The 27,174-nt window shown below is 48.3% G+C and overlaps 1 long non-coding RNA gene across 1 annotated transcript in view; it reads left to right on the top strand.

The window, feature by feature from the left end:
• Positions 1-10,335, top strand: part of LOC139364379 (uncharacterized) — a 35,609-nt gene extending 25,274 nt beyond the window's left edge. Inside the window, exons 2-3 of the long non-coding RNA XR_011626157.1 lie at positions 5,984-6,142; positions 7,796-10,335. This is a non-coding gene — a long non-coding RNA (uncharacterized lncRNA). The remainder of the gene's footprint in view (positions 1-5,983; positions 6,143-7,795) is intronic.
• The last annotated feature ends 16,839 nt before the right edge of the window (positions 10,336-27,174 follow it).

The following is a 27,174-nucleotide window of genomic DNA, read 5'->3' as shown; positions in this document are numbered from 1 at the left end:
GCCTCCTAAGTGGTTGGGATTACAGGCACACGCCACCACACCCGGCTATTTTTATTATTATTATTTTTAGCAGAGATGGGGTTTCACCATGTTGGCCAGGCTGGTCTCAAACTCCTGACCTTGTGATCCGCCCACCTCAGACTCCAAAGTACTGGGATTACAGGCAGGAGCTGCTGCGCCCGGACTATCAGTGTTTTTTCTTTCTCCTTCACCTGTCTTCCTTTACACGGTATCCTTGGTTCATACGTGATTATTTTGCATGTTTGACATGTTGCTTATTACTAAACGTTCTCAACACAGAGGCAGTAGTAGAAGCCATGAGTCTGATAAGTTTGCTCAAGGAGAGAGTGTGCTATGAGGAGGGATCGTTGACAAGACCCTGGAGGACATGAGGACCTAAGAGCCCCTAAGAGGAGACAGAGAAGGAGCTGTCCCGCAAAGTGCGAGATGTCCCAGGAGAGAGGTGTCCGGGGGATGACTGTGGGGGGAAGCTACAAAGTGGACAAGTAAACAAGCACCAGAAGGTGTCCCAGGGATCTGGCAATCAAGAGGCCATCAGTGACCCGGGCAGGGTCTGTTTCTTCATTTCTTTGCCAGCGGTTGAGGAGGCTGTAGCAGGGAAGGCAGGACACCCAATAGCTGGGTGGAGGAAAGGCAGGGAGGTCGCCAAGTGGGGCCACCCAGTGTAGACTTCCCTTCCAAGAAGGAGAAAGAGGGAGAGAAACACTAGGTGGAAGGAAGGCTTTCGAGATTTGGGTTTCAGTTTTTGTTTTTTGTTTTTGTTTTTTAAAAAACACAGTTTCAGCAGGGTGCGGTGGCTCACACCTATAATCCCAGCACTTTGGGAGGCCAAGGCGGGCAGATCACTAGGTCAGGAGATCAAGACTACCCTGGCCAACATGGTGAAACCCCGTCTCTACTAAAATACAAAAAAAAAAAAAAAATTAGCTGGGAGTGGTGGCACATGCCTATAGTAGCAGCTACTCGGGAAACTGAGGCAGGGGAATTGCTTGAACCCAGGAGGCGGAGGTTGCAGTGAGCCGAGATCCCGCCACTGCACTCCAGCCTGGCGACAGAGCAAGACTGTGTCTCAAAAACAAACAAACAAACATAAACACAGTTTCACTCTGTCGCCCAGGCTGGCATGCAATGGCACCGTCTCGGCTCACTGCAACCTCCACCTCCCAGGTTCAAGCAATTCTTGTACCTCAGCCTCCTGAGTAGCTGGGATTACAGGCACACGCCACCATGCCTGGCTATTTTTTGTATTAGTAGAGACAGGGTTTCACCGTGTTGGCCAGGCTGGTCTCAAACTCCTGACCTCAAGCGATCCACCTGCCTCAGCCTCCCAGTGTTGGGATTACAGGCGTGAGCCACCGCGCCCAGCCGAAACTGTTCTTTAAAAAACTAAACTAAGGCACCCCGCCTTAGTTTTAGTTTAGTTTTGTTTTAAGCTGGGAATGCCCTTAGCAAATTTCTATGCTGAGGAAAGGGAGCTAGCAGAGGTGAGGCTGAAGATGCCAGCAAGAGGACAGTGATGGCTGACACCACAGATGTGGGGGGATCCAAGTCCCAAACCAGAGAACACTGTACTCCCCTCCCCTCCCGGTTTGGTGGGAGCTGGATGGCTCCTGCCTGACGGCCTGTATTTTCTCAAAGGAGGAGGCAGAGGGTGAGGGATGGCGACCTCCCTGCCTTTCCTCCACCCACCTATTGGGTCTCCTGCCTTCCCCGCTACAGCCTCCTCACCCGCTGGCAAAGTAGTTGGGGGACTGAGGATAGTGGAGGAGGCGTATAACAGGCAGTCTGAGAGGACAAGAGAAGGGGTTGCCAAGAGAAACAACTGAAATAGGAAGTGATACAGATGCTCCTCGATTCACAAGGGGCTACAGCCCCATAAACCCGTTGTATGTGGAAAATACATTTATTGTGGGCAGCACAGCAGACGGTCCCCCGACTGATAATGGTTTGATTTCAGATGTTTCGACTATATGATGGTGTGAAAGCATTACACCTTCAGTAGAAACCATAACCCCATCGTAAGTCATAAGGAGTTCTTTGACTTAAGTTGGGGCTACATCCTAATAAACCAATCACAAAGTTGAAAAATCTGGAATGGAAGCATTGGAAGTCGGACACCATCTGTACAGGTGCAGTGGGACCATCTCTGCAGGTGTCAGCGCCTCAGCAGCCGAGACTAGACTTGGAAGATGCTGGTTATGGGTTCTGTCTGCAGCCCAAAAGCTTGTCCATCGTCTCCTTTTTTACTGCTTTTGCCACCAGAGAGGGACACTCTTGCTCCAGGTTCTGGGAACAGTTCACCATGGCCCCCCATTTAAAACCCCATGAGGCTGGGCACAATGGTGCACACCTGTAGTCCTAGCTCAAGCAGGAGGATGGCTTGAGCCCAGGGGTTCTGGGCTGTAGTGCTCTATGCCAACCAGGTGTCCATACTATGTTCAGCATTAATATATGACCTCCCAGGAGCGGGGGACCACCAGGTTGCTTAAAGAGGGGTGAACCGACCCAGGTCAGAAATGGAGCAGGTCAAAACTCCTGTGCTGATCAGTAGTGGGATTCTGCCTATGAATAGCCACTACACTCCAGCCTGGGCAACATAGTGAGACCCTGCCTCTAAAAAAATAAAATAAAATAAATAAATAAATTTAAAAAAGGCTGGGCACAGTGGCTCACACCAGTCATCCCAGCACTTTGGAAGGCTAAGGTGAGAGGATTACTTGAACCCAGGAGTTGGAGACCAGCCTGGGCAACATGGTGAAACCCCATCTGTACAAAAGGTAAAAATTAGCCAGGTGTGGTGGCGCACACCTGTAGTCCCAGCTACTCGGGAGGCTGAGGTGGGAGAATCACTTTGAGCCCGGGGAGGTAAAGGCTGCAGTGAGCAGTGATTGCACCACTGTACTCCATCTTGGGTGACAAAGTGAGACCCTGTCTCAAAAAAAAAAAAAAAAAAGAAAAGCCCACGAGGGTATCTCTGGATTTCTTTCTTCCTTTTCTTGTGAATGTTGCTTTATCACCCTCACTGTGATGGTTAATATAAGTGTCAACTTGATTGGATTGAAGGATGCAAAGTATTGTTTATGGGTATGTCTGTGAGGACGCTGCCAGAGATTAACATTTGAGTCATTGGACTGGGAGAGGCAGAACCACCCTTGATCTGGGTGGGCACCCTCCAATGGGCTGCCAGCGCAGTGAGAATAAAGTAGGTGGAAGGCGCGGAAGGAGCTGACATGCAGAGTCTTCCAGCCTTCATCTTTCTCCCGTGGTGCATGCTTCCTGCCCTCAAACATCATCGGGTTCTTCAGCCTTTCGACTCTTGGACAACACAGTGGTTTCCCAGGTGCTCTCCAGCCTTTGGCCACAGACTGAAGGCTGCGCTGTCAGCTTCCCTACTTTTGCAGTTCTGGGGACTGCGCCTCTACTGGCTGCTTTGCTCCTCAGCTTGCAGCCTATCATGGGACTTCACCTAGTGATGGTGTGAGTCGATTCTCCTTAATAAAGTCCCTTTCGACCGCGCACGGTGGCTCATGCCTGTAATCCCAGCACTTTGGGAAGCTGAGGCAGGCAGATCACCTGAGGTCAGGGGTTCAAGACCAGCCTGGCCAACATGGTGAAACCCTGTCTCTACAGAAATACAGGAATTAGCCAGGCATGATGGCGGGTGCCTGTAATCCCAGCTATTTGGGAGGCTGAGGTGGGAGAATCACTTGAACCCAGGAGATGGAGGTTGCAGTGAGCTGAGATTGCGCCATTGCACTCCAGCCTGAGTGACAGAGTGAGACTCAGTCTCAGAAAAATAAAAAATAATAATTAAAAAAACCTCTCTTTCATATATACATCTATCCTGTTAGTTCTGTCCCTCTCGAGAACCCTCACTAATCCACTCACTTTCTTTTATTTATTTATTTATTTTTTTAGATGAGTCTTGCTCAGTCGCCCAGGCTGGAGTGCAGTGGTGTGATCTCGGCTCACTACAACCTCCGCTTCCCAGGTTCACGTCATTCTCCTGCCTCAGCCTCCCACGTAGCTGGGACTACAGGCTCATGCCACCACGCCTGGCTAATTTTCTGTATTTTTAGTAGAGACGGGGTTTCACCGTGTTAGCCAGGACAGTCTTGATCACCTGACCTTGTGATTCACCTGCCTTGGCCTCCCAAAGTGCTGGGATTACAGGCGTGAGCCACCGCGCCCAGTGCCCACTCACTTTCTCAAGATCACTTAACATATGTAGTAATCCCCCATGCAGAATAAAGAAGTTATTCATTTTGCCCAGAACAGAGCAGGACTTCCAGTTCCAGGTTAGTGATTATCCCATTTTGTCACAGGATGTACCACAAGATCTCCTGAGGCTTCCCCTTATTTGATCAAATAGAAAATACATTCCTAGAGGCCGGGCATGGTGGCTCACACCTGTAATCCCAGCACTTTGGGAGGCCGAGGTGGGCGGATCACAAGGTCAGGAGTTTGAGACCAGCCTGGCCAACATAGTGAAACCCTGTCTCTACTAAAAACACAAAAAATTAGCCGGGCGTGGTGGCGGGCACCTATAATCCCAGCTACATGGGAGGCTGAGGCAGGAGAATGGCTTGAACCTGGGAGGCGGAGGTTGCAGTGAGCAGAGATCACATCATTGCGCTCCAGCCCGGGTGACAATGCAAGACTGTCTCAAAAAACAAAAAAAGAAAATACATTCTTAGAATTGACCTCCCTGTAGTCAACATAGATGGAATTTATTGCAAGCATTCGTCCTTTTCCCTTGAAAAAGATTTGCCTGTTCAATAACTTAGATCTGAGTTTCATTAGGAGGGAAATAGGTTTCCATTCTGATCTATCAGTAGTGGTTGCATAGAAGCCCACCTGGAAAGAGTTCTGTGATCAACTAGTCAGGCCTGCCAAGGGCCAGGCAGTAGGACAGTTAAAGCTTGTGTGCTAAACACGGTGCTTCAGCCCTCAGTATCTGTGGGGGATTGGTTCCAGTACCTTCCTTGGGTGCTAAAATCCATACATGCTCAAGTCCCTGATATAAAATGGCTTAGTATTTGCATATAACTTACCCACATCCTCCTATATACTTTAAATCTCTAGATTTTACACATAATACCTAATACAATCTAAATGCTATGTAAATAGTTGTTACGTTGTATTGTTTGGGAGATGATGACAAGGAAAAAGGTACATGTTCAGTACAGGCACAATGTTTTCAATTTTTTCCAATTTTTTTTTTTTTTTCTGGAGACAGGGTCTCACTCTGTCACCCAGCCTGGAGTGCAGTGGCACCAACAATAGTTCACTGCAGCCTTGAACTCCTGAGCTCCAGCAATTCTCTTACCTCAGCCTCCCTTGAGACTATAGGAATGCACCACCATGCCTGGCTTTCTTTTTTTTTTTTTTTTTTTGTGGTAGAAATGGGGTCTTGCTATGTTGCCCAAGCTGGTCTCAAACTCCGGGCCTTATGTGATCCTTCTGCCTCAGCTTCCCAAAGTGCTGACATCACAGGTGTGAGCCACCGTGCATGACCCTTCAAATATGTTTGTTCTGTGCTTGGCTGAGTCCATGGATACAGAATCCACAGATACGGCACCCACAGATACTGTCAGGCCTCTGAGCCCAAGTGAAGCCATCATATCCCCTGTGACCTGCATGTATACATCCGGATGGCCTGAAGCAACTGAAGATCCAAAAAAGAAGTGAAAATAGCCTTAACTGATGACAGTCCACCATTGTGATTTGTCCCTGCCCCACCCTGATACGATATATTCTCCCCCTCCCTTAAGAAGGTACTTTGTAATATTCTCCCCTGCCCTTAAGAATATACTTTGTATACCTATCCCAAACCTATAAGAACTAATGATAATCCCACCACCCTTTGCTGACTCCTTTTTTGGACTCAGCCCGCCTGCACCCAGGTGAAATAAACAGCTTTATTGCTCACACAAAGCCTGTTGGTGGACTCTCTTCACAGGGACGCACGTGACATTTGGATTGTGACTCAGATTGGGGGACTTCCTTTGGGAGATCAATCCTCTGTCCTCCTGCTCCTTGCTCCGTGAGAGATATCCACCTATGACCTTGGGTCCTCAGACCAACCAGCCCAAGGAACATCTCACCAATTTTAAATCGGGTAAGCAGCCTCTTTTTACTCTCTTCTCCAACCTCTCTCACTATCCCTCAGCCTCTTTTTCCTTTCAATCTTGGCGCCATCCCTCAATCTCTCCCTTCTCTTAATTTCAACTCCTTTCCTTTTCTAGTAGAGACAGAGGAGACACATTTTATCCGTGACCCCAAAACTCTGACACCAGTCACGGACTCGGGAAGACAGTCTTCCCTTAATGTTTAATCACTGTGGGGATGTCTGCTTGATTATTCACCCACGTTTCAGAGGTGTCTGATCACCGCGGGGAAGCCTGCCTTGATCCTTCACCCTTAGTGGCAAGCACCACTTTCCTGGGGGGCAAGTACCCCCTACCCCTTCTCTCCATGTCTCTACACTCTCTTTTCTCTGGGCTTGCCTCCTTCACTATGGGCAACCTTCCACCCTCCATTCCTCCTTCTTCTCCCTCAGCCTGGCAAGAACTTAAAACCTCTTCAACTCACACCTGACCTAAAACCTAAACCCCTTATTTTCTTCTGCAATGCCTCTTAACCCCAATACAAACTCGACAATGGTTCCAAATAGCCAGAAAATGGCACTTTTGATTTTTCCATCCTACAAGGTCTAGGTAATTCTTGTCGTAAAATGGGCAAATGGTCTGAGATGCCTGACGTCCAGGCATTCTTTTACACATCAGTCCCTTCCTAGTCTCTGTTTCCAATGCTACTTGTCCCAAATCCTTCTTTTCCTCCCGCCTGTCCCCTCAGTCCCAACCCCAAGTGTCACTGAGTCTTTTCAATCTTCCTTTTCTACTGACCCATTTGACCTCTGCCCTCCTCCCCATACTGGTCCTCCTCAGGTCGCTCCCTGCCAGGCTGAATCAGGCTCCAATTCTTCCTCAGCCTCCACTCCCCCACCCTGTAATCCTTCTATCACCTCCCCTCCTCACACCCTGTCCGGCTTACAGTTTTGTTCCGCAACTAGCCCTCCCCTACCTGCTCAACAATTTCCTCTTAAAGAGGTGGCTGGAGCTAAAGGCATAGTCAAAGTGAATGCTCCTTTTTCTTTATCCAACCTCTCCTAAATCAGTTAGCATTTAGGCTCTTTTTCATCAAATATAAAAACCCAGCCCAGTTCACAGCTCATTTGGCAGCAACCCTCAGATGCTTTACAGCCCTAGACCTTGAAAGGTCAGAAAGCTGTCTTATTCTCAATATGCATTTTATTACCCAATCCACTCCCAACATTAAATAAAGCTCCAAAAATTAGATTATGGCCCTCAAACCCCACAAGAGGACTTAATTAACCTCGTCTTAAAGGTGTACAATAATAGAATAGAGGCAGCCAAGTAGCGACATATTTCTGAGCTGCAAGTCCTTGCCCCAACTGTGAGAGAAACCCTAGCCACATCTCCAGCACACAAGAACTTCAAAATGCCTAAGCCACACATGCCTAAGCCACAGCAGTCAAGCATTCCTACAGGAGCTTCTCCATCAGGACCTTGCTTCAAGTGCCAGAAATCTGGCCACTGGGCCAAGGAATGCCCACAGCCCGGGATTCCTCCCAAGCCGTGTCCCATCTGTGCAAGGACCCGCTGGAAATCAGACTGCCCAGCTTACCTGGCAGCCACTCTTAGAGCCCCAAAAGCTCTGGCCCAAGGCTCTCTGACTGACTCCTTCCCAGATCTTGGCTTAGCGGCTGAAGACATGCTGCTCAATTGCCTCGGAAGCCTCCTGGATCATCACAGATTCTTTGGGTAACTCTTACAGTGGAGGGTAAGTCCATCCCCTTAATCAATATGGAGGCTACCCACCCCACATTGCCTTCTTTTCAAGGACCTGTTTCCCCTGCCTCCATAACTGTTGTGGGTACTGACGGCCAGGCTTCAAAACCCCTTAAAACTCCCCCACTCTGATGTCAACTTGGACAACATTCTTTTATGCACTCCTTTTTAGTTATCCTCACCTGCCCAGCTCCCTTATTAGGTCAAGACATTTTAACTAAATTATCTGCTTCCCTGCCTATTCCTAGGCTATAGCCATACCTCATTGCCGCCCTTTTCCCCAGTTGAAAGCCTCCTTTGCATCCTCCCCTTGTATCTCCCCACCTTAACCCACAAGTGTAGGACACCTCTACTCCGTCCTTGACCACCGATCATTCACCCCTTACCATCCCATTAAAACCTAATCATCCTTACCCTGCTCAACACAAATATCCCATCCCACAGCATGCTTTAAAAGGATTAAAGCCTGTTATCACTCACCTGTTACAGCATGGCCTTTTAAAGCCTATAAACTCTCCTTACAATTCCCCCATTTTACCTGTTCAAAAATCGGACAGGTCTTACAAGTTAGTTCAGGATCTTCACCTTATCAGCCAAATTGTCTTGCCTATCCACCCCATGCTGCCAAACCCATATACTCTCCTATCCTCAATACCTCCCTCCACAAGCCATTATTCTGTTCTGGATCTCAAAACATGCTTTCTTTACTATTCCTGTGCACCCTTCATCCCAGCCTCTCTTCACTTTCACTTGGACTGACCCTGACACCCATCAGGCTCAGCAAACTACCTGGGCTGTACTGCCGCAAGGCTTCATGGACAGCCCCCATTACTTCAGTCAAGCCCAAATTTCTTCCTCATCCGTTATCTATCTCGGCATAATTCTTCATGAAAACATACCTGCTCTCCCTGCTAATTGTGTCTGACTAATCTTCCAAACCCTAACCCCTTCTACAAAACAACAACTCCTTTCCTTCCTGGGCATGGTTAAATACTTTCACCTTTAAATACCTGGTTTTGCCATCCTAATGAAACCATTATATAAACTCACAAAAGAAAACCTAGCTGACCCCATAGATCCTAAATCCTTTCCCCACTTCTCTTTCCATTTCTTAAAAACAGCCCTAAAATCTGCTCCCACACTAGCTTTCCCTCACTCATCCCAACCCATTTTCATTATACACAGCCAAAGTGCAGGGCTGTGCAATCGGAATTCTTACACAAGAGCCGGGACTGTGCCCTGTAGCCTTTCTGTCCAAACGACTTGACCTTACTGTTTTAGGCTAGCCCCCACATTATTCCTGATACCACACCTGACCCCCATGAATGTATCTCTCTGATCCACCTGACATTCACTCCATTTCCCCATATTTCCTTCTTTCCTGTTCCTCACCCTGATCACACTTGGTTTATCGATGACAGTTCCACCAGGCCTAATTGCCACTCACCAGCAAAGGCAGGCTATGCTATAGTGTCTTCCACATCTATCATTGAGGCTACCACGCTGCCTTCCTCCACTACCTCTCAGCAAGCCGAACTCATTGCCTTAACTTGAGCCCTCACTCTTGCAAAGGGACTACACGTCAATATTGATACTGACTCTAAATATGCTTTCCATATCCTGCACCACCATGCTATTGTATGGACTGAAAAAGGTTTCCTCGCTATGCAAGGAATCATTAATGCCTCTTTAATAAAAACTCTTCTCAAGGCCCCTTTACTTCCAAAGGAAGCTGGAGTCATTCACTGCAAGAGCCATCATAAGGCGTCAGATCCCATTGCTCAGGGCAACACTTATGCTGATAAGATAGCTAAAGAAGCAGCTAGTGTTCCAACTTTTGTCCCTCATGGCCAGTTTTTCTCCTTCTCATTGGTCACTCCCACCTACTCTCCCACTGAAACTTCCACCTGTCAAACTCTCCCCACACAAGGCAAATGGTTCTTGGACCAAGGAAAATATCTCCTTTCAGTCTCACAGGCCCATTCTATTCTGTCGTCATTTCATAACCTCTTCCATGTAGATTACAAGCCGCTAGCCCGCCTCTTAGAACCTCTCATTTCCTTTCCATCGTGAAAATCTATCCTCAAGGAAATCACTTCTCAGTGTTCCATCTGCTATTCTACTGCCCCTCAGGGATTGTTCAGGCCCCCTCCCTTTCCTACACATCAAGCTGGGGATTTGCCCCTGCCCAGGACTGGCAAACTGACTTTACTCACATGCCCTGAGTCAGGAAAATAAAATACCTCTTGGTCTGGGTAGACACTTTCACTGGATAGGTAGGGGCCTTTCCCACAGGGTCTCAGAAGGCCACCACAGTCATTTCTTCCCTTCTGTCAGACTTAATTCCTCGGTTTAGCCTTTCCACCTCTATACAGTCTGATAACGGACCGGCCTTTATTAGTCAAATCACCAAGCAGTTTCTCAGGCTCAGTAAAACCTTCATACCCCTTACTGTCCTCAATCTTCAGGAAAGGTAAAACGGACTGATAGTCTTTTAAAGACACACCTCACCAAGCTCAGCCTCCAACTTAAAAAGGACTGGACAGTACTTTTACCTCTTGCTCTTCTCAGAATTAGAGCCTGTCCTCAGGATGCTAGTACAGCCCATTTAAGCTCCTGTATGGACAGTCCTTTTCATTAGGCCTCAGTCTCATTCCAGACACCAGCCCAACTTGAACTGCACTGCAAAAACTTGTCATCCCTACTATCTTATGTCTAGTCATACTAGGAGTAAATACTCAACTACTGGTAAATACCCTACTGGTAAATACCCTGCCCTTGTTTACACTGCCAGTTTACACTTTTCCTTCAAACCATCGTAACTGATATCTCCTGGTTTTACCTCAAACCCCCACCCTTAAGTCTCTCTTAAAGTGGATAATCTTTGCTGACAGGGTACACTCTAATACTTTCACCCTGATGAAGTCCTATTCTTTACTTTTATACTCACTGTTATTCTCATTCCTGTTCTTATGCCACCCTCTACCTCTCCCCAGCTATCTCCACCACACTATCAATCTCAGTCACTCTCTCCTAGCTGTTTCTAATCCTTCTTTAACAAACAATTGCTGGCTTTGCATTTCTCTTTTCTCCAAAATCATTGCTGAGGCCTTGACTTACTCACTGCTTTAAAAAGAAAAAAAAAGACTCCATATTTTTAAATAAACAGTGTTTTTTTTTACCTGAATCAATCTGGCCTGGTATGATAACATAAAAAAACTCAAGGATAGATCCCCAAAACTTGCCAACCAACCAAACAATTATTCTGAACCCCCTTGGGCACTCTCTAATTGGATGTCCTGGGTCCTCCCAATTCTTAGTCCTTTAATACCTGTTTTTCTCCTTCTCTTATTTGGACCTTGTGCCTTCCGTTTAGTTTCTCAATTCATAAAAAACCACATCCAGGCCATCACCAATCATTCTATATGACAAATGTTCCTTCTAACAACCCCACAATATCACCCCTACAAATCTTTCTTCAATTTAATATCTCCCACTCTAGGTTCCCACGCTGCCCCTAATCCCACTCAAAGCAGCCCTGAGAAACATCGCCCATTGTCTCTCTATACCACTCCAAAAAAATGTTTGCCACCCCAACACTTCACCACTATGTTGTTTTGTTTTTCTTATTAATATAAGAAGACAGGAATGTCAGGCCTCTGAGCCCAAGCTAAGCCGTCATATCCCCTGTGACCGGCACGTATACATCCAGATGGCCTGAAGCAACTGAAGATCCAAAAAAGAAGTGAAAATAGCCTTAACTGATGACATTGCACCATTGTGATTTGTTCCTGTGCCACCCTAACTGATATGATATGTTCTCCCCTGCCCTTAAGAAGGTACTTTGTATGTCTATCTATCCCAAACCTATAAGAACTAATGATAATCCCACCACCCTTTGCTGACTCCTTTTTCGGACTCAGCCCGCCTGCACCCAGGTGAAATAAACAGCCTTGTTGCTCACACGAAGCCTGTTGGTGGACCCTCTTCACACGGACATGTGTGACAGATACAGCACCCACAGATACAGAGGGCTGACTGTATTTGCCCAGGCTGGTAAGAGGTGGGGTAGGGGATAGAGGTAAGGGTTAGCTTTGCAGATTGGAAAGGGAAGAGATTCTGCAGAAGTCTTATTGGTTTTTCAACCTCTTTTCTGAGTAGTTTAGAGTGGGGTGGTTGCTGATTGAGAATGTTTATGTCTGTTTGACAGAGCCAAGGTGGAAGGTATCCAGAAAAGAGAAGTAGACACAGCAGCTCTTGGAGTTTTGACACCCCCTCCCTGCCAATCCAGGGCACTGTTAGCAGGGCGGTCACAAAGACTCTTGGGCCAGGCTGCCTCTCGGCACTCAGGCCTGAAGAGGTGGGGAGAGCAACAGCCTGTAGAAGTGGCCTGGCAGGAGAAATGCTGAGTTTGTCTTTCTGCCAGAGGCAGGCACAGGATGTACTAATTGCAGCCTGGTCCTCTGCTCTAGGTACACATGGATTTAGACTTTATGGAGTCTGAAGCTTTTGGTAGGATTGGCTGGACAAGGGAGTCCTTTTTAAGAAAGTCATACAGAATTAGGTAGGGACCCTCGGAAGGGGCCTGTGCAAGTGAAGGGGCCCTGGAGCTCAAGCTTCAGAAAAAGGATACATGCAAGAAGAAAATAAAACAAGATGGCTGGGCACGGTGGCTCACGCCTGTAATCCTAGCACTTTGGGAGGCTGAGGCAGGTGGATTGCCTGAGCTCAGGAGTTCTAGACCAGCCTGAGCAACATGGCAAAAACACACCTCTACTAACAAAACAAAAAAAATTAGCCAGGCATAGTGGCACACACCTGTAGTCCCAGCTACTCAAGAGGTTGAAGCACTAGAATCACTTGACCCTGGGAGGTGGAGGTTGCAGTGAGCAGAGATCGTACCACTATACTCCAGCTTGAGCAACAGGGTCAGACCCTGTCTCAAAAAAAAAAAAAAAAAAAAAAAGATAAACATATTTGGTATGGCCAATGATGTAATCAATCATGACTAGGAATCACCCACAAAACCCAAAAGGACAGTGTTCAGAGAGCTTCCAAGTGGGTGAACAAGAAGACTTCCATGCGCTGGGAGGGTGGTGCACCCCAACTCCACAGAGATGGAAACTCCCGTGCTGAGACCAGCTCAGCCGCCCTAACCCAGTGGCGTTAGAGGAATTAAAGACACACACACAGAAAATCAGGGGTCTCACAGCCCTCAGAGCTGAGAGCCCCGAACAGAGATTTGCCCACGTATTTATTGACAGCAAGCCAGTGATAAGCATTATTTCTATAGATTATAGATTAACTAAAAGTATTCCTTATGGGAAACAAAGAGATGGGCTGAAACAAAGGGATGGGCTCTGGCTAGTTATCTGCAGCAGGAGCATGTCCTTAAGGCACAGATTGCTCATGCTGTTGTTTGTGGTTTAGGAACACCTTTAAGTGGTTTTCTGCTCTGGGCGAGCCAGGTGTTCCTCGCCCTCATTCCGGTAAACCCACAACCTTCCAGCGTGGGCGTCATGGCCATCATGAACATGTCACAGTGCTGCAGATTTTATTTATGGCCAGTTTTGGGGCCAGTTTACAGCCAGATTTTGGGGGCCTATTCCCAACCCTCCTGTGCTCAGGACCCTTCCAGAGCTCACCCCCTGTATCTCCAGGTAGACCATGTCAGAATTGAATTGAATTATAGGAATCCCAACTGGTGTCTGCTGCAGAATTACTTGGTGTATGGAGAAAAAAAGCCCAAACATTTGGCATGACAAGTGTTGTGTTGGCTAGGTGTGGTGACTCACGCCTGTAGTCCCAAAACTTTGGGAGGCTGAGGCAGGAGAATCACTTGAGCCTGGGGGTTCGAGACCAGCTTAGGTGACATAACGAGACCCCATCTCTACAATAAATAAAAAATTAACTGGCATGGTGCACACCAGTAGTCCTAGCTACTCAGAAGACTGAGGTAGGAGGATCACTTGAGCCCAGGAGTTTGAGACTGCAGTGAGTCGAGATCGAGATCGTGCCACTGCACTCCAGCTTGGGCAACAGAGTGAGATCCCATCTCAAAACAAAACAACAATAAAAAACTTTATCTGAAGAATGCAAGTCCCAGGCCGGGCGTGATGGCTCACGCCTGTAATACCAGCACTTTGGGAGGCTGAGGCAGGTGGATCACAAGGTCAGGAGTTTGAGACCAGTCTGGCCAACATAGTGAAACCCCGTCTCTACTAAAAATACACAAAACTAGCCGGGCATGGTGGCGGGTGCCTGTAATCCCAGCTACTCGGGAGGCTGAGGCAGAAGAATGGCTTGAACCCAGGAGGCAGAGGTTGCAGTGAGCCGAGATCATGCCATTGCACTCCAGCCTGGGTGACAGAATGAGACTCCATCTGAAAATAAAAAAAAGAAGAATGCAAATCCTCTTTTCGTTATCAGGCCCAGAGAGGCATTGAAATGTGACAGCGGGTTGGGTGCAGTGGCTAACACCTGTAATCCCAGCATTTTGGGAGCCCGAGGTGGGCAGATCACAAGGTCAGGAGTCCAAGACCAGCCTGACCAACATGGCGAAACCCCATCTCTAGTAAGAGTGCAAAAAATTAGCCATGCATGGTGGTGTGCATGTGTAATCCCAGCTACTCAGGAGGCTGAGGTAGGAGAATCACTTGAACCCAGGAGGCAGAGGTTGCAATGAGCCGAGATTGTACCACTGCACTCCAGCTTGGGTGACAGAGCAAGACTCTGTCTCAAAAAAAAAAAAAAAAAAAAAAAAAAAAAAAAAAAATTAGCTGGGTGTAGTGGTGCACAGACCTGTAAACCCAACTACTCAGGAGGCTGAGGCAGGAGAATCGCTTGAGCCAGGATTGCACCACTGCACTCCAGCCTGGGCAACAGAGTGAGACTCTGTCTCAAAAAAGAAATGCAACAGCAAATGACAGCAGTCACATCTCACCCCACCCCCAACCACCAAGCTAAATAATTACCTCTTGAAGCCACTTGCTATGTGGGCTCTAGACTGATATCATGTAGCCATAAAATGCCATATTCCAGACACCGTAACTCATACCCCATAGCTCAATAATGCATAGCCAATCACAAGCCAATGTTATTCCTGCAAACTACTAAGAACATTGTTGAATCACCCACTCTTTGTCCCCTTTTGCCTTTTTTTTTTTTTTTTTTTTGAGATGGAGTCTCGCTCTGTCGCCCAGGCTGGAGTGCAGTGGCGTGATCTCCACTCACTGCAAGCTCCGCCTCGCGGGATCACGCCATTCTCCTGCCTCAGCCTCCCGTGTAGCTTGGAGTACAGGCACCCGCAACCGCGCCCGGCTAATTTTTTGTATTTTTAGTAGAGACGGGGTTTCACAGTGTTAGCCAGGATGGTCTTGATCTCCTGACCTCGTGATCCACCCGTCTCGGCCTCCCAGAGTGCTGGGATTACAGGTGTGAGCCACCGCGCCCGGCCGTCCCCTTTTGCCTTTAAAGGCCTGCTTGTAACAAAAGCTGAACACAGAGCACACGCCAAGGCAACTTGAAGTGTGTCCCTAATGGCTGTCCTCACTCTTGGCCCAAATTAACCCTGTATATTGATTTTGCCTCAGCTTCTTTCTCTGGGTCAACACTAGAATGTCCAACAGCCAGTTTGGGGTGGACGAGAGGGCGAGCCCTCTGAGCACCTGCCCTATTCGTGGTCTGAGTGGGTCTCAGCGGCTGGACGACTTGCTCTCCCCTCGGGCTGTGAAGTCCTCGGCCTCCCAAGGGCTGGCCTCCTTGGACACCTTTGAGGTCCTCCAGACTCCAGCAGGAAGCTTGTGGCAGGGGCGGCGGGGGGATGAAGGAACCGGATTGTGGGAAATGCCTAATGAGTCAGCCAACTCTGCGGAGGGGAGGGAAGGAAACATGCCGTGGTAAGAGGATCTGCAAGCCAGGGATGGGTGGGAAGTGGAGCCCATGGAGGATGAACAGCTGGGCCATGTGAGTTTCCACTGTCTCGGGAATGTCACCTGGAGGTCTCTCCAGCAGCCTCCCCACCCCCACCCCTGCAGATTCCACTAGGACCAAGGGCTTCCCTGGACAAGGGCCTGGTCCTTGGGGTCTAAGGCAAGACTCCAATCTCCATAGTCGCCCGAGCTCTCTTCCCTGTTTGGGACTTGGGGATGGGACGATTTGGGAGGTGAAGAGCTGGGACTCCCTTTGGTGGAGAAAGCTTGGGTTTCAGCACTGACTTGGAAAGACCAAAACAAAGGACTTTTGGCCAGGCTAGAGTGATTCTCAGGAGGAAAGGCAGGAAGGCATTTTCCCGCATTCAGGTAAGGAGAGAGAGAACATATCCCCGCATTCAGGTAAGGAGAGAGAGAACATATCCCCGCATTCAGGTAAGGAGAGAGAGAAAATATCCCCGAATTCAGGTAAGGAGAGAGAGAACATATCCCCGCATTCAGGTAAGGAGAGAGAGAAAATTAACAAACTATTGCTGTGGAGGGAGACAAACCCCTTGATAAACTCAAGAAACTGGTTACAGGAATCCCAGTAAACCTGCCTGCAGCAGAGCACAGTAGTGGAGAGGCCTGGGGAGTCCCAGCAAAAAACACCCCACCTGCCGGGTGCGGTGGCACATACCTGTAATCCCAGCACTTTGGGAGGCCGAGGTGGGCAGATCACGAGGTCAAGAGTTTGAGACCAGTCTGGCCAACACGGTGAAACTCAGTCTCTACTAAAAATACAAAAATTAGCCGGGTATGGTGATGGGTGCCTGTAATCCCAGCTACTCAGGAGACTGAGGCAGGAGAATCGTTTGAACCCAGGAGGCAGAGGTTGCAGTGAGCCGAGATCACACCATTGCACTCCAGCCTGGGTGACAGAGCAAGACTCCATCTCAAAAAAAAAAAAAAAAAAAAAAAAAAAGACGGCCGGGCGCGGTGGCTCAAGCCTGTAATCCCAGCACTTTGGGAGGCCGAGACGGGTGGATCACGAGGTCAGGAGATCGAGACCATCCTGGCTAACACAGTGAAACTCCATCTCTACTAAAAAAATACAAAAAAACTAGCCAGGCGAGGTGGCGGGTGCCTGTAGAGGCTGAGGCAGGAGAATGGCGTAAACCTGGGAGGCGGAGCTTGCAGTGAGCCGAGATCTGGCCACTGTACTCCAGCCTGGTCGACAGAGCGAGACTCTGTCTCAAAGAAAAAAAAAAAAAAAAGACAAAAAGAAAAACACCCCACCAACCAGCAAACAAGCCAACAAAAACCAAGGGGGAACGACCGGGAACAGTGTCTGTAGCCTCAAATGCCTTCATACCAGTGACAGTGACACCCCACAGTGGGGCCCTGCCCCCAATCAACTGAAAAATGAGGCAGTGACAGTTGTGGGAAGCCATCAGTGGGAGGAGACCAAAAGCCTGGGGTGGATTTTTCTGCTTTGTTGAGATACAATTGACAAAGTAAAATTATATATATTAAAAGCATACAACGTGATGATTTGGTATATGGACACGTGAAATGATTATCACAATCAAATTAATTAACACATTCATCACCTCCTATAGTTACCCTTGTTACCCTTTTTTTTAAAAAAATGAGAACACTTAAGAGGTACTCTCAGAAGATTGTTTTTTAAAGTTATTTTTAAAGGTTGGCATCACCTAGACTCTAATTTAAGTGACCTTATGGGAGCCCAGAAAGACAGGATTGTAAGCAGGTAAAGGAAACCTCCACAATTCTGTTTCTTGGTCGGGAGAAAACCTGTCTTGAAGGAGGTGTGGAGGAGGCAGGTGCCGGCAGCCAGTTGAGGAAGAGCCAGAAGGTGGCAGTGTCTACCTGGGGAGGAGCAGTAGGCGGAGCCCCTGGTTGAGGCGAGTCCTTTATCACACCATAGCCAGGGCCAATCCTTATGTGCAGCCCCAGATTACTCCTTGGCAAGACACAGTCCTGCCAAGCCCTCCTCACAGGCCTGTTTTTTACGCTGGTCTGGCCATGAGGTAAGGTCAGGTAGGGACAAAGTGCCCGAGCATGACAGCTGCCCAGGCTGGGCCCAGTTGCACAGCTTGGGTGGCCTTAGCCTTTGAGCTCTAAATTGAATCTCCTCCTACTCCTATCCCCTGGCAGTCGGGCCCCTGACATCCTCCCCACTGGTTCCAGGGTTCTAGAGGGCTTTCCAGTCCCCCTGGTCCCTGGCCTGCAGTGTTGACCTCCTGAGTCCCTGCCTATCACTTCCTGGTGACGTCCCTCTGCTCTGTGCCCATCCTAGGGAAAAAAAAAAAAAAGCCCTCTTTCTATGCTTTCTTTTTTTTTTTTCTTTTGTTTTCTTTTTCTTTCTCTCTTTCTTTTTTTCTTTTTTTTTTAATGAGACAGAGTCTTGTTCTGTCACCCAGGCTGGAGTGCAGTGAAGTGATCTCAGCTCACTGTAACCTCCACCTCCCAGGTTCAAGCGATTCTCCTGCCTCAGCCTCCCGAATAGCTGGGACTACAGGCACCCACCACCATACCCGGCTAATTTTTGTATTTCTAGTAGAGATGGGGTTTCACCATGTTGGTCAGGCTGGTCTCGAACTTTTGACCTCCTGATCCACCCACCTCGGCCTCCCAAAGTGCTGGGATTACAGGCATGAGCCAACGTGCCTGGCTTTTTTGTATTTTTAATGGATATGGGGTTTCACCATGTTGGCCAGGCTGGTCTCAAACTCCTGACCTCAGGTGATCTGCCCACCTCAGCCTCCCAAAGTGAAAGTGCTGGGATTACAGATGTGAGCCACCATGCCTGACCTTTCTATGCTTTCTTGTCACATGAGATACAGCTTTTACTGAAGGCTTGGGCAATAGAGGGATGTACTTAGTAGGAAAACAAACCATTTCAAAAAGAATAGTACAGATCCTGTTCATAAAAGTCCTTTGAGTCTGGGTGTAGTGGCTCACGCCTGTAATCCCAGCACTTTGGGAGTCTGAGGCAGGTGGAACACAAGGACAAGAGTTTGAGACCAGCCTGGCCAACATGGTGAAACCCCGTCTCTACTAAAAATAAAAAAATTAGCCAGGCGTGGTGGCGTGTCCCAGCTACTGTAGCTATAGTCCCAGCTACTCGGAGGGGCTGAGGTAGGAGAATCACTTGAACCCAGAGGCGGAGGTTGCAGTGAGCCGAGATTACACCATTGCACTCCAGCCTGGGCAACAAAAGTCTCAAAAAAAAAAAGCCCTTTGGTGTCCCTGCCACTGTGAAATTCTCACTGGACACATACCCCCCAGGCTCTGACCTTGCCATTTTGTTTTCTGCCCCTGCCCTCCCTCCTTCATTTCTATGACCATCCTTCCATCTCTTCTTCTCTTTTGGGGTCCCTCACCCCCAAGTTCCGGTTAACGTTCTCTGTAAAGCCGTTTGATTCCTCCTGTGTTTAAACATCTCCCTTCAACCATGTCCTTAGCACCTCCTCTTCCTCAACAAAAGTGGCTGATCAAGATATCTTCCTAAACAAAAACTGGTCTCACCCTGCTAGATGCATGGAAAACTTACCATCTGGTGTATATATTGGCCTCCCGAGCAATTGATTCGTCTGAGTCCACAGCTGGGACCTGGATCTTCTCTCTACCAGCTGCCAGGCTGAGGGCAGACTCAGGGCCCCAGGGGTGAATTTGTCAGGGCAAAGGCCTCTGTGGGCAGCCTCTTGGCAGCCTGCCAGTAGCCCCTTCTGGCAGCGTCCCATCTCTCCCAGCATCGCAGATCAAGCCTCAGAAGTGCAGGGCCTAAGGAGAAAACCCGAGAGTGACGATGGCAAGAGTGATCACCACACACACCCCTGGTGGGTGGACTCCGGGGGAACACAGAGGTGCTTGGGCCCAGAGCTGGTGGGAGAGGGGAGGTGATGGGAAACTGGACAGCCAGAAAGTCCCACCAGCATGGAAATTCACTGGGGGGCTGGGCACCCCTGGAGGGGCACTGGGAGTTGGGAGGATAAAAGGAAAGACAGGGCTCTCACAGTGAATAGAACAAGCTGGAAAGGAAACAGACAATGCTTTCCAGGTTAGATTGCCAAGGCAGAGAGGCAAGAGAGGGGATGGAGAAAAGTCTTCAAAACTGCCATTCAAGGCCAGGCATGGTGGCTCTCACCTGTAATCCCAACACTTTGGGTAGCTGAGGCAGGAGGATCGCTTGCACCCAAGAGTTCGCGACCAGCCGGGGCAACATAGCAAGACTCTGTCTCTAAAAAAAAAAGTTAAAAAAAATTAGCAGGGCATGGTGGTGTACGCCTATAGTCAGAGCCATTCAGAAGGCTGAGGTGAGAGGACTGTGTGAGCCCAGGACATCTAGGCTGCAGTGAGCTGACATCACACCACTACACTCATTCAGCCTGGATGACAAAGTGAGACCCTGTCACAAAAAAAAGAAAAAACAGGCCAGGCATGGTGACTCACACTCATAATCCTAGCACTTTGGGAGTTTGAGGCAGGCAGATTGCCTGAGCTCAGTAGTTTGAGACCAGCCTGGCCAACATGGTGAAACCCAGCCTCTACTAAAAATACAAAAAAATTAGCCAGGCATGGTGGGGTGCACCTGTAATCCCAGCTCCTCAGGAGGCTGAGGCATGAGAATCACTTGAACCTGGGAGGCGGAGGTTGCAGTGAGCTGAGATCGCACCACCGCACTTCAGCCTGGGTGACATAACTAGACTCCATTTCAAAACAAAACAAAAACCAAAAAACTGCTGTTCAATAAGCACTTACCATATGTCAGGCACTGAACACTGACAGTAGCTTTCAATTACACTGACTTACTCCATACCAGGCTTGTTCTAAGCAGCTGCTGTCCAATAAACACATAATGCAAGCTACCTAGGTAGTTCGTTGTTGTTGTTGTTTGGTTTTGGGTTTTTTTTGAGACAGAGTTTCACTCCAGTTGCCCAGGCTGGAGTGCAATAGTGTGATTTTGGCTCACCGCAGCCTCTGCTTCCCGGGTTCAAGTGATTCCCTTGCCTCAGCAGCTTTTTTTTTTTTTTTTTTTCTGAGATAGAGTCTCACTCTGTTGCCCAGGCTGGAGTGCAGTGGTATGATCTCGGTTCACTGCAATCTGTGCCTCCTGGGTTCAAGCAATTCTCCTGCCTGAACCTCCTGAGTAGCTGGGATTACAGGCATGCGCCACCATGCCTGGCTAATTTTGTATTTTTAGTAGAGATGGGGTTTCTCCATGTTGGTCAGGCTGGTCTCGAACTCCCAACCTCAGGTGATCCGCCCACCTCGGCCTCCCAAAGTGCTAGGATTACAGGCGTGAGCCACCGTGTCCGGCCTTTTGTTTTGTTTTGTTTTTAAGATGGAGTCTCGCTCTGTTATCTAGGCTGCAGTGCAGTGGTAAAATCTTGGCTCACTACAACCTCCGTGTCCCGGGTTCAAGCAATTCTCCTACCTCAGCCTCAGGAGTAGCTGAGATTACAGGCACACACCACCACGCCTAGCTAACTTTTGTATTTTTAGTAGAGACGGGGTTTCACCATGTTGGTCAGGCTGGTCTCGAACTCCTGACCTTGGGTGATCTGCCTTAGCCTCCCAAACTGCTGAGATTGCAGGCATGAGCCACTGTGCCTGGCTTAGTAGTTGTTTTTTAATTTATTAATTTACTTTGCACCATGACAGAAAAGAGCATAGTTTTAAAGACTCTAGTAGCTGCATTTTTAAAAGTAAAAACAAAAAACCCACTGGTTAAATTATTTGTAATAATATATTCTATTTAGACTGGGTGTGGTGGCTCACTCTTGTCCTCCCAGCAGTTTGGGAGGCTGAGGCAGGCAGATCACTTGAGGTCAGAAGTTCAAGACCAGCCTGGCCAATATGGGGAAACCCTATCTCTACTAAAAATACAAAAATTAGCCAGGTGTGATGGCACTTAGCTACTCAGGAGGCTGAGGCAGAAGAACTGCTTGAACCCGGGAGGCAGAGGTTGCAGTGAGCCAACTGAGCCAAGATGGTGCCACTATGCTCCAGCCTGGGCAACAGAGTGAGACTCCATCTTAAAAACAAGAAAACAAATAATATATTCTATTTAACCCAATATAATCAACAATTAGTGAGTTATTTTACTTTTTTTTTGTTTTTGTTTTTGTTTTTTTGAGACAGGATCTCACTCTGTTGCCTAGGCTGGAGTGCAGTGGCATGATCACAACTCGCTACAGCCTTGACCTCCCCTGGGCTCAGGTGATCCTTCCACCTCAGCCTCCCGAGTAGTTGGGACTATAGGCACATACCACCACACCCTGATAATGTTTTGTATTTTTTTGTAAAGTTGGGGTTTCACGATGTTGCCCAGGCTGGTCTCAAACAATCCACCCACCTCAGCCTCCCAAAGTGCTGGGATTACAGATATGAGCTATTGCACTTGGCCTTTTTTGTATGAAGTCTTCAAAATCCGATGTGAATTTATGCATACATCACATTTCAGGGTTTTTTTGTTTGTTTTGTTTTGTTTGAGACAGGGTCTCGCTCTGTCACCCTGGCTGGAGTGCAGTGGCACAATCATGGTTCACTGCAGCTTTGACCTTCCAAACTCAAGCAATCCTCCTGCCTCAGCCTCCAGAGTAGCTGGGACTACAGGCACATGCCACCACACGAGGCTAATTTTTAATTTTTTTTTTTTTTTAGAGACAGGGTCTCACCATGTTGCCCAGGCTGGTCGCAAACTCCTGGGCTCAAGCAATCCTCCCGCCTCAGTTTCTCAAAGTGTTGGGATTACAGATGTGAGCCACTGTGCCTGGCCTCCCCACTCAGCCTCCCAAAGTGTTGGGATTACAGGCGTGAGCACCATGCAGGGCACATCTCAGTTTAGACAAACCACATTTCTTTCTTTCTTTTTTTTTTTTTTTTTTTTGAGATGGAGTCTCGCACTGCCGCGATCTCAGCTCACTGCAACCTCCACCTCCCAGGTTCAAGCAATTCTTGCCTCAGCCTCCCGAGTAGCTGGGAGAGACAAGCCACATTTCAAGTGCTCAGTAGGTACTGTGGCTGATGACTACCCTATCAGATGCGGCTAAGTGCTTTAGATGTGTTAGTCCTCACAACCATGCTTTTGTTATCCTCATTTTATAAATGAGAAAATTTACACAGTGCCCATTGCCGCCCAGAAAGAAAATGGCTGGGCTGGAATCTGAGCCACCAAGGTCAGCCAACGGAGGGTCCACAGTCTGGTGTCCTAACAACTGTGCTATGCTGTCAGCTTCAAAAATCTCATCTCCCATAGGAGGTCATCAAAAAGCTACTTGTAGTTGGGCGCAGTGGCTCACACCTGTAATCCCGGCACTTTGGGAGGCCGAGGCAGGCAGACCACTTGAGGTCAGGAGTTCAAGACCAGCCTGGCCAATATGGTGAAACCCCATCTCTACTAAAAATACAAAAATTAGCCTGGCATGGTGGCACATGCCTGCAATCCCAGCTACTCAGGAGGTTCAGGCAGGAGAATTGCTTGAACCCAGGAGGCAGAGATTGCAGTGAACCGAGATCACACCACTGCACTCCAGGCTGGGCAACAGAGTGAGACTCTGTCTCAGGAAAAAAAAAAAAAAAAAAAAGCTGCTTGTTATGCTGTTTCATAGAGGGGAAACTGAAGGTAAGAGAGACTAAAGGATCTTGCCCAGTAGGTGCCACAGATGGGATTTGAACTTATATGGAGTGAAAACTTGGGAGACAGCAACCACATCACCTCATACCTTCAGGGAGGCCAGGCACGGTGTCTCATGCCTGTAACCCCAATGCTTTAGGAGGCCGAGGCAGGAAGATCTCTTGAGCTGCAGTGAGCCGTAATCACACACTGCACTCCAGCCTGCATGACACAGCAAGATTCTGTCTCTAAAAAAATAAATAAAACACCGGGGAGGGAGAGGTTGGACATGGCCACCCACATCTCATGTTTAAGAAGGGTGACTTTGGCCGGGCACGGTGGCTCAAGCCTGTAATCCCAGCACTTTGGGAGGCCGAGGCGGGTGGATCACGAGGTCAGGAGATCGAGACTATCCTGGCTAACATGGTGAAACCCCGTCTCTACTAAAAATACAAAAAACTAGCCGGGCGTGGTGGCGGGCGCCTGTAGTCTCAGCTACTTGGGAGGCTGAGGCGGGAGAATGGCGTGAACCCGGGAGGCGGAGTTTGCAGTGAGCCGAGATCACGCCACTGCACTCCAGCCTGGGAGACACAACGAGACTCCGTCTCAAAAAAAAAAAAAAGAAGGGTGACTTTGAAAAGATCAAAGAAAAAATGACCCTGTGGCTTGAGACCAGGGGAGGGAAGAAGATGTCTGTCTGCATGATGTTCTGCACTGTCATTTTAGATGGTTAAGTCTATCAAATAATGCACTGACTAGGCTTGATGGCTCACATCATGCAGTGGTACAAATCCATAGTCCTAGCTACCCCAGAAGCTGAGGCAGGAGGATCACTTGATGCCAGGAGTTCAAGGCCGCAGTGAGCCATGGTTGCGCCACTGTGTTCCAGTCTGGGCAACAGAGCAAGAACCTGCCCCACAACAAACAAACAAAAACCCACACACAAACAGTCCGCCATAATTTATTTAAGCCATCTGCTATTTGGAGCAATTTTTCACTGGTATAAATAGGCCTACAATGAACATTCTTTTTTTTTTTTTTTTTTTTTTGCCCAGTCTGATCTCAAACTCCTGGGCTCAAGCAATCCTCCTGCCTCGGCCTCCAAGGTTCTGGGATTACAGGCATGATTACGGGCCACTGTAACTGGGCCACATTCTTGTAAATTATTTTTTCCAATAATCCAATGTAAGACTGGGCACGGTGGCTCATGCCTGTAATCCCAGTACTTTGGGAGGCCAAGGCAGGTGGATTGCCTGAGGTCAGGAGTTCAAGACCAGCCTGACCAACATGGTGAAACCCTGTCTCTACCAAAAATACAAAAAAAAAAAAAAAAAAAAAAAAATAGCCAGTGTGCTGGCACATGCCTGTAATCCCAGCTACTTGGGAAGCAAAGGCAGGAGAATCACTTGAACCAGGGAGGCAGAGATTGCGGTGAGCTGAGATTGCACCACTGCGCTCCAGCCTGGGCCACACAATGAGACTCTGTCTCAAAAAAAAAAAAAAAAAAACCCAGCAGCTCACGCCTGTGGTCCCAGCACTTTGGGAGGCTGAGGTGGGCAGATCACGAGGTCAGGAGATCAAGACCAGCCTGACCAACATGATGAAACCCTGTCTCTACTAAAAATACAAAATTGCCGGGCGCGGTGGCTCAAGCCTGTAATCCCAGCACTTTGGGAGGCTGAGACGGGCGGATCACAAGGTCAGGAGATCGAGACCAGCCTGGCTAATACGGTGAAACCCCGTCTCTACTAAAAAATACAAAAAAAAACTAGCCGGGTGAGGTGGCGGGCGCCTGTAGTCCCAGCTACTCGGGAGGCTGAGGCAGGAGAATGGCGTAGACCCGGGAGGCGGAGCTTGCAGTGAGCTGAGATGCGGCCACTGCACTCCAGCCTGGGCGACAGAGCGAGACTCCGTCTCAAAAATAAATAAATAAATAAATAAATAAATAAATAAATAAATAAAAATACAAAATTAGCCAGGTGTGGTGGTGCTTGCCTGTAGTCCCAGCTACTCCAGAGGCTGAGGCAGGAGAACCTCTTGATCCCCGAAGGCGGAGGTTGCAGCAAGCCAAGATTGCGCCATTGCACTCCAGCCTGGGCGACAGAGCAAGACTCCATCTCAAAAAAAAAAAAAAGAAAAAAGAAAAGAAAAGAAAAAGAAAGCAATAATCCAATATATAGGCAAGAGCCCTTACTTCTCTACTACTTACAGTCTGGTGTTCAGAGAGTGTAAGAGTGAGCCCAGAGAACTCCCAAAGCCTACCATGTCGTCACTGCACACAAGAGTCCCTGAGGATGGCCACACAAAACCCTGGGGCTTACTTATACATGTTCGCAATTTCATTTTCTTATCATATTGGCCAGTTTCATCTACACCGGAACGTGGTTCCACCTCTCTTTCCATTCTCTGAGAAGCTTCAGCTCAAGGGGAAACATTTCTGGGGCCACAGGTTCTGTTGACTCCCTCTGCAATGAGCACATTATGCAAAACAGATGTTCTGTGCCTCATTCAGTCTCTGCTATCAGGAAAGCTGTGTTCAGAGCCACATGGAGGCTGCAGCCTCCTACTTTGCGGGAATGTTTGTGTAAAAGTTCCTGGCTTTCTCTTTGTTTACATCTGACTGTTTACCTTTCAGTCCCGTCTTGTTTCCTGCTCAGTGAACAGTTTTTGCACTGGCAGGAGCCAGGTCGAACAGTTCCATAAACTGCTTTTTTACAGTTTTCACTAGAGCAGAGGTTTGAAATTAGGGTGCCTGAATGTTGGCTCAAGGAGGACACAAACTCCCTGAATTAGTGTGCAAAATCTATGTGTGTGTGTGTGTGTGTGTGTCTTTCTAGGGAGTGGTTCCTTATTTTCATTGGATTTCCAAAGGGGTCTGAAACCCACAGCAGGGTCAGAACAACACCTGGGTATATGGTGGGCCCCGAGAGGCCACCACATGGAAGGTTCTGCCATCTGCTCTTTAGAATATTCTTCTGGCCAAGAGCCACCACTTCCCTGACACTGGCCTTTCTCTTCCCCACTGCCACCAACAGGGGATGTACGCTTTCCACTCGGCACCACTCCTCACTGAGAACTGCTCTTAGGGCTTTCTGAGCCTGTTGGTGTGACTGCGGTGGTGGCAGCTTGCAGGAGAGACACCTCACTCTTTGCTTTGTGGGATCCTCTGCTTGGTCCCTGAACCACAGGCTGAGGCTCAAATTCTAGCCACGCACAAAAAAGTGATCGATAGCCAGGCGCAGTGGCTCACACCTGTAATCCCAGCACTTTGGGAGGCCAAGGCGGGCGTTTCACCATATTGGCCAGGCTGGTCTCAAACTCCTGACCATTGCATTTGTTTGCAATGTAATTTGCAAACAAATTTGGTAGGCTGCCATAACAAAGTACCACAGACTGGGTGGCTTAAACCATAGATATTTAGCTTCTTACAATTCTAGAGTCCAGAAGTTCACAATCAAGGTTTCTGCAGGGCTGATTTACTCTGAGGTCTCTCTCTTTGGCTTGCAGATGGCCATTTTCTCCCTATGTTCTCATACATTTCCTCTTGCATGTCTGTGTCCTAATCTTCTCTTCTGTTTTATTTTTTTGAGGCAGAGTTTTGCTCTTTTTGCCTAGGCTGGAGTGCAATGGCACAATCTCAGCACACTGCAACCTCCGCCTCCCCGGTTTAAGCAGTTCTCCTGCCTTAGCCTCCCAAGTAGCTGGGATTACAGCCATGTGCCAC

Source organism: Macaca nemestrina, chromosome 7 (assembly GCF_043159975.1).
Source record: "Macaca nemestrina isolate mMacNem1 chromosome 7, mMacNem.hap1, whole genome shotgun sequence".
NCBI classification, from domain to species: Eukaryota; Metazoa; Chordata; class Mammalia; order Primates; family Cercopithecidae; genus Macaca; species Macaca nemestrina.
The sequence above is the reverse complement of the archived record's forward strand: the minus strand, read 5'-3'. Positions and strand labels throughout refer to the sequence as shown.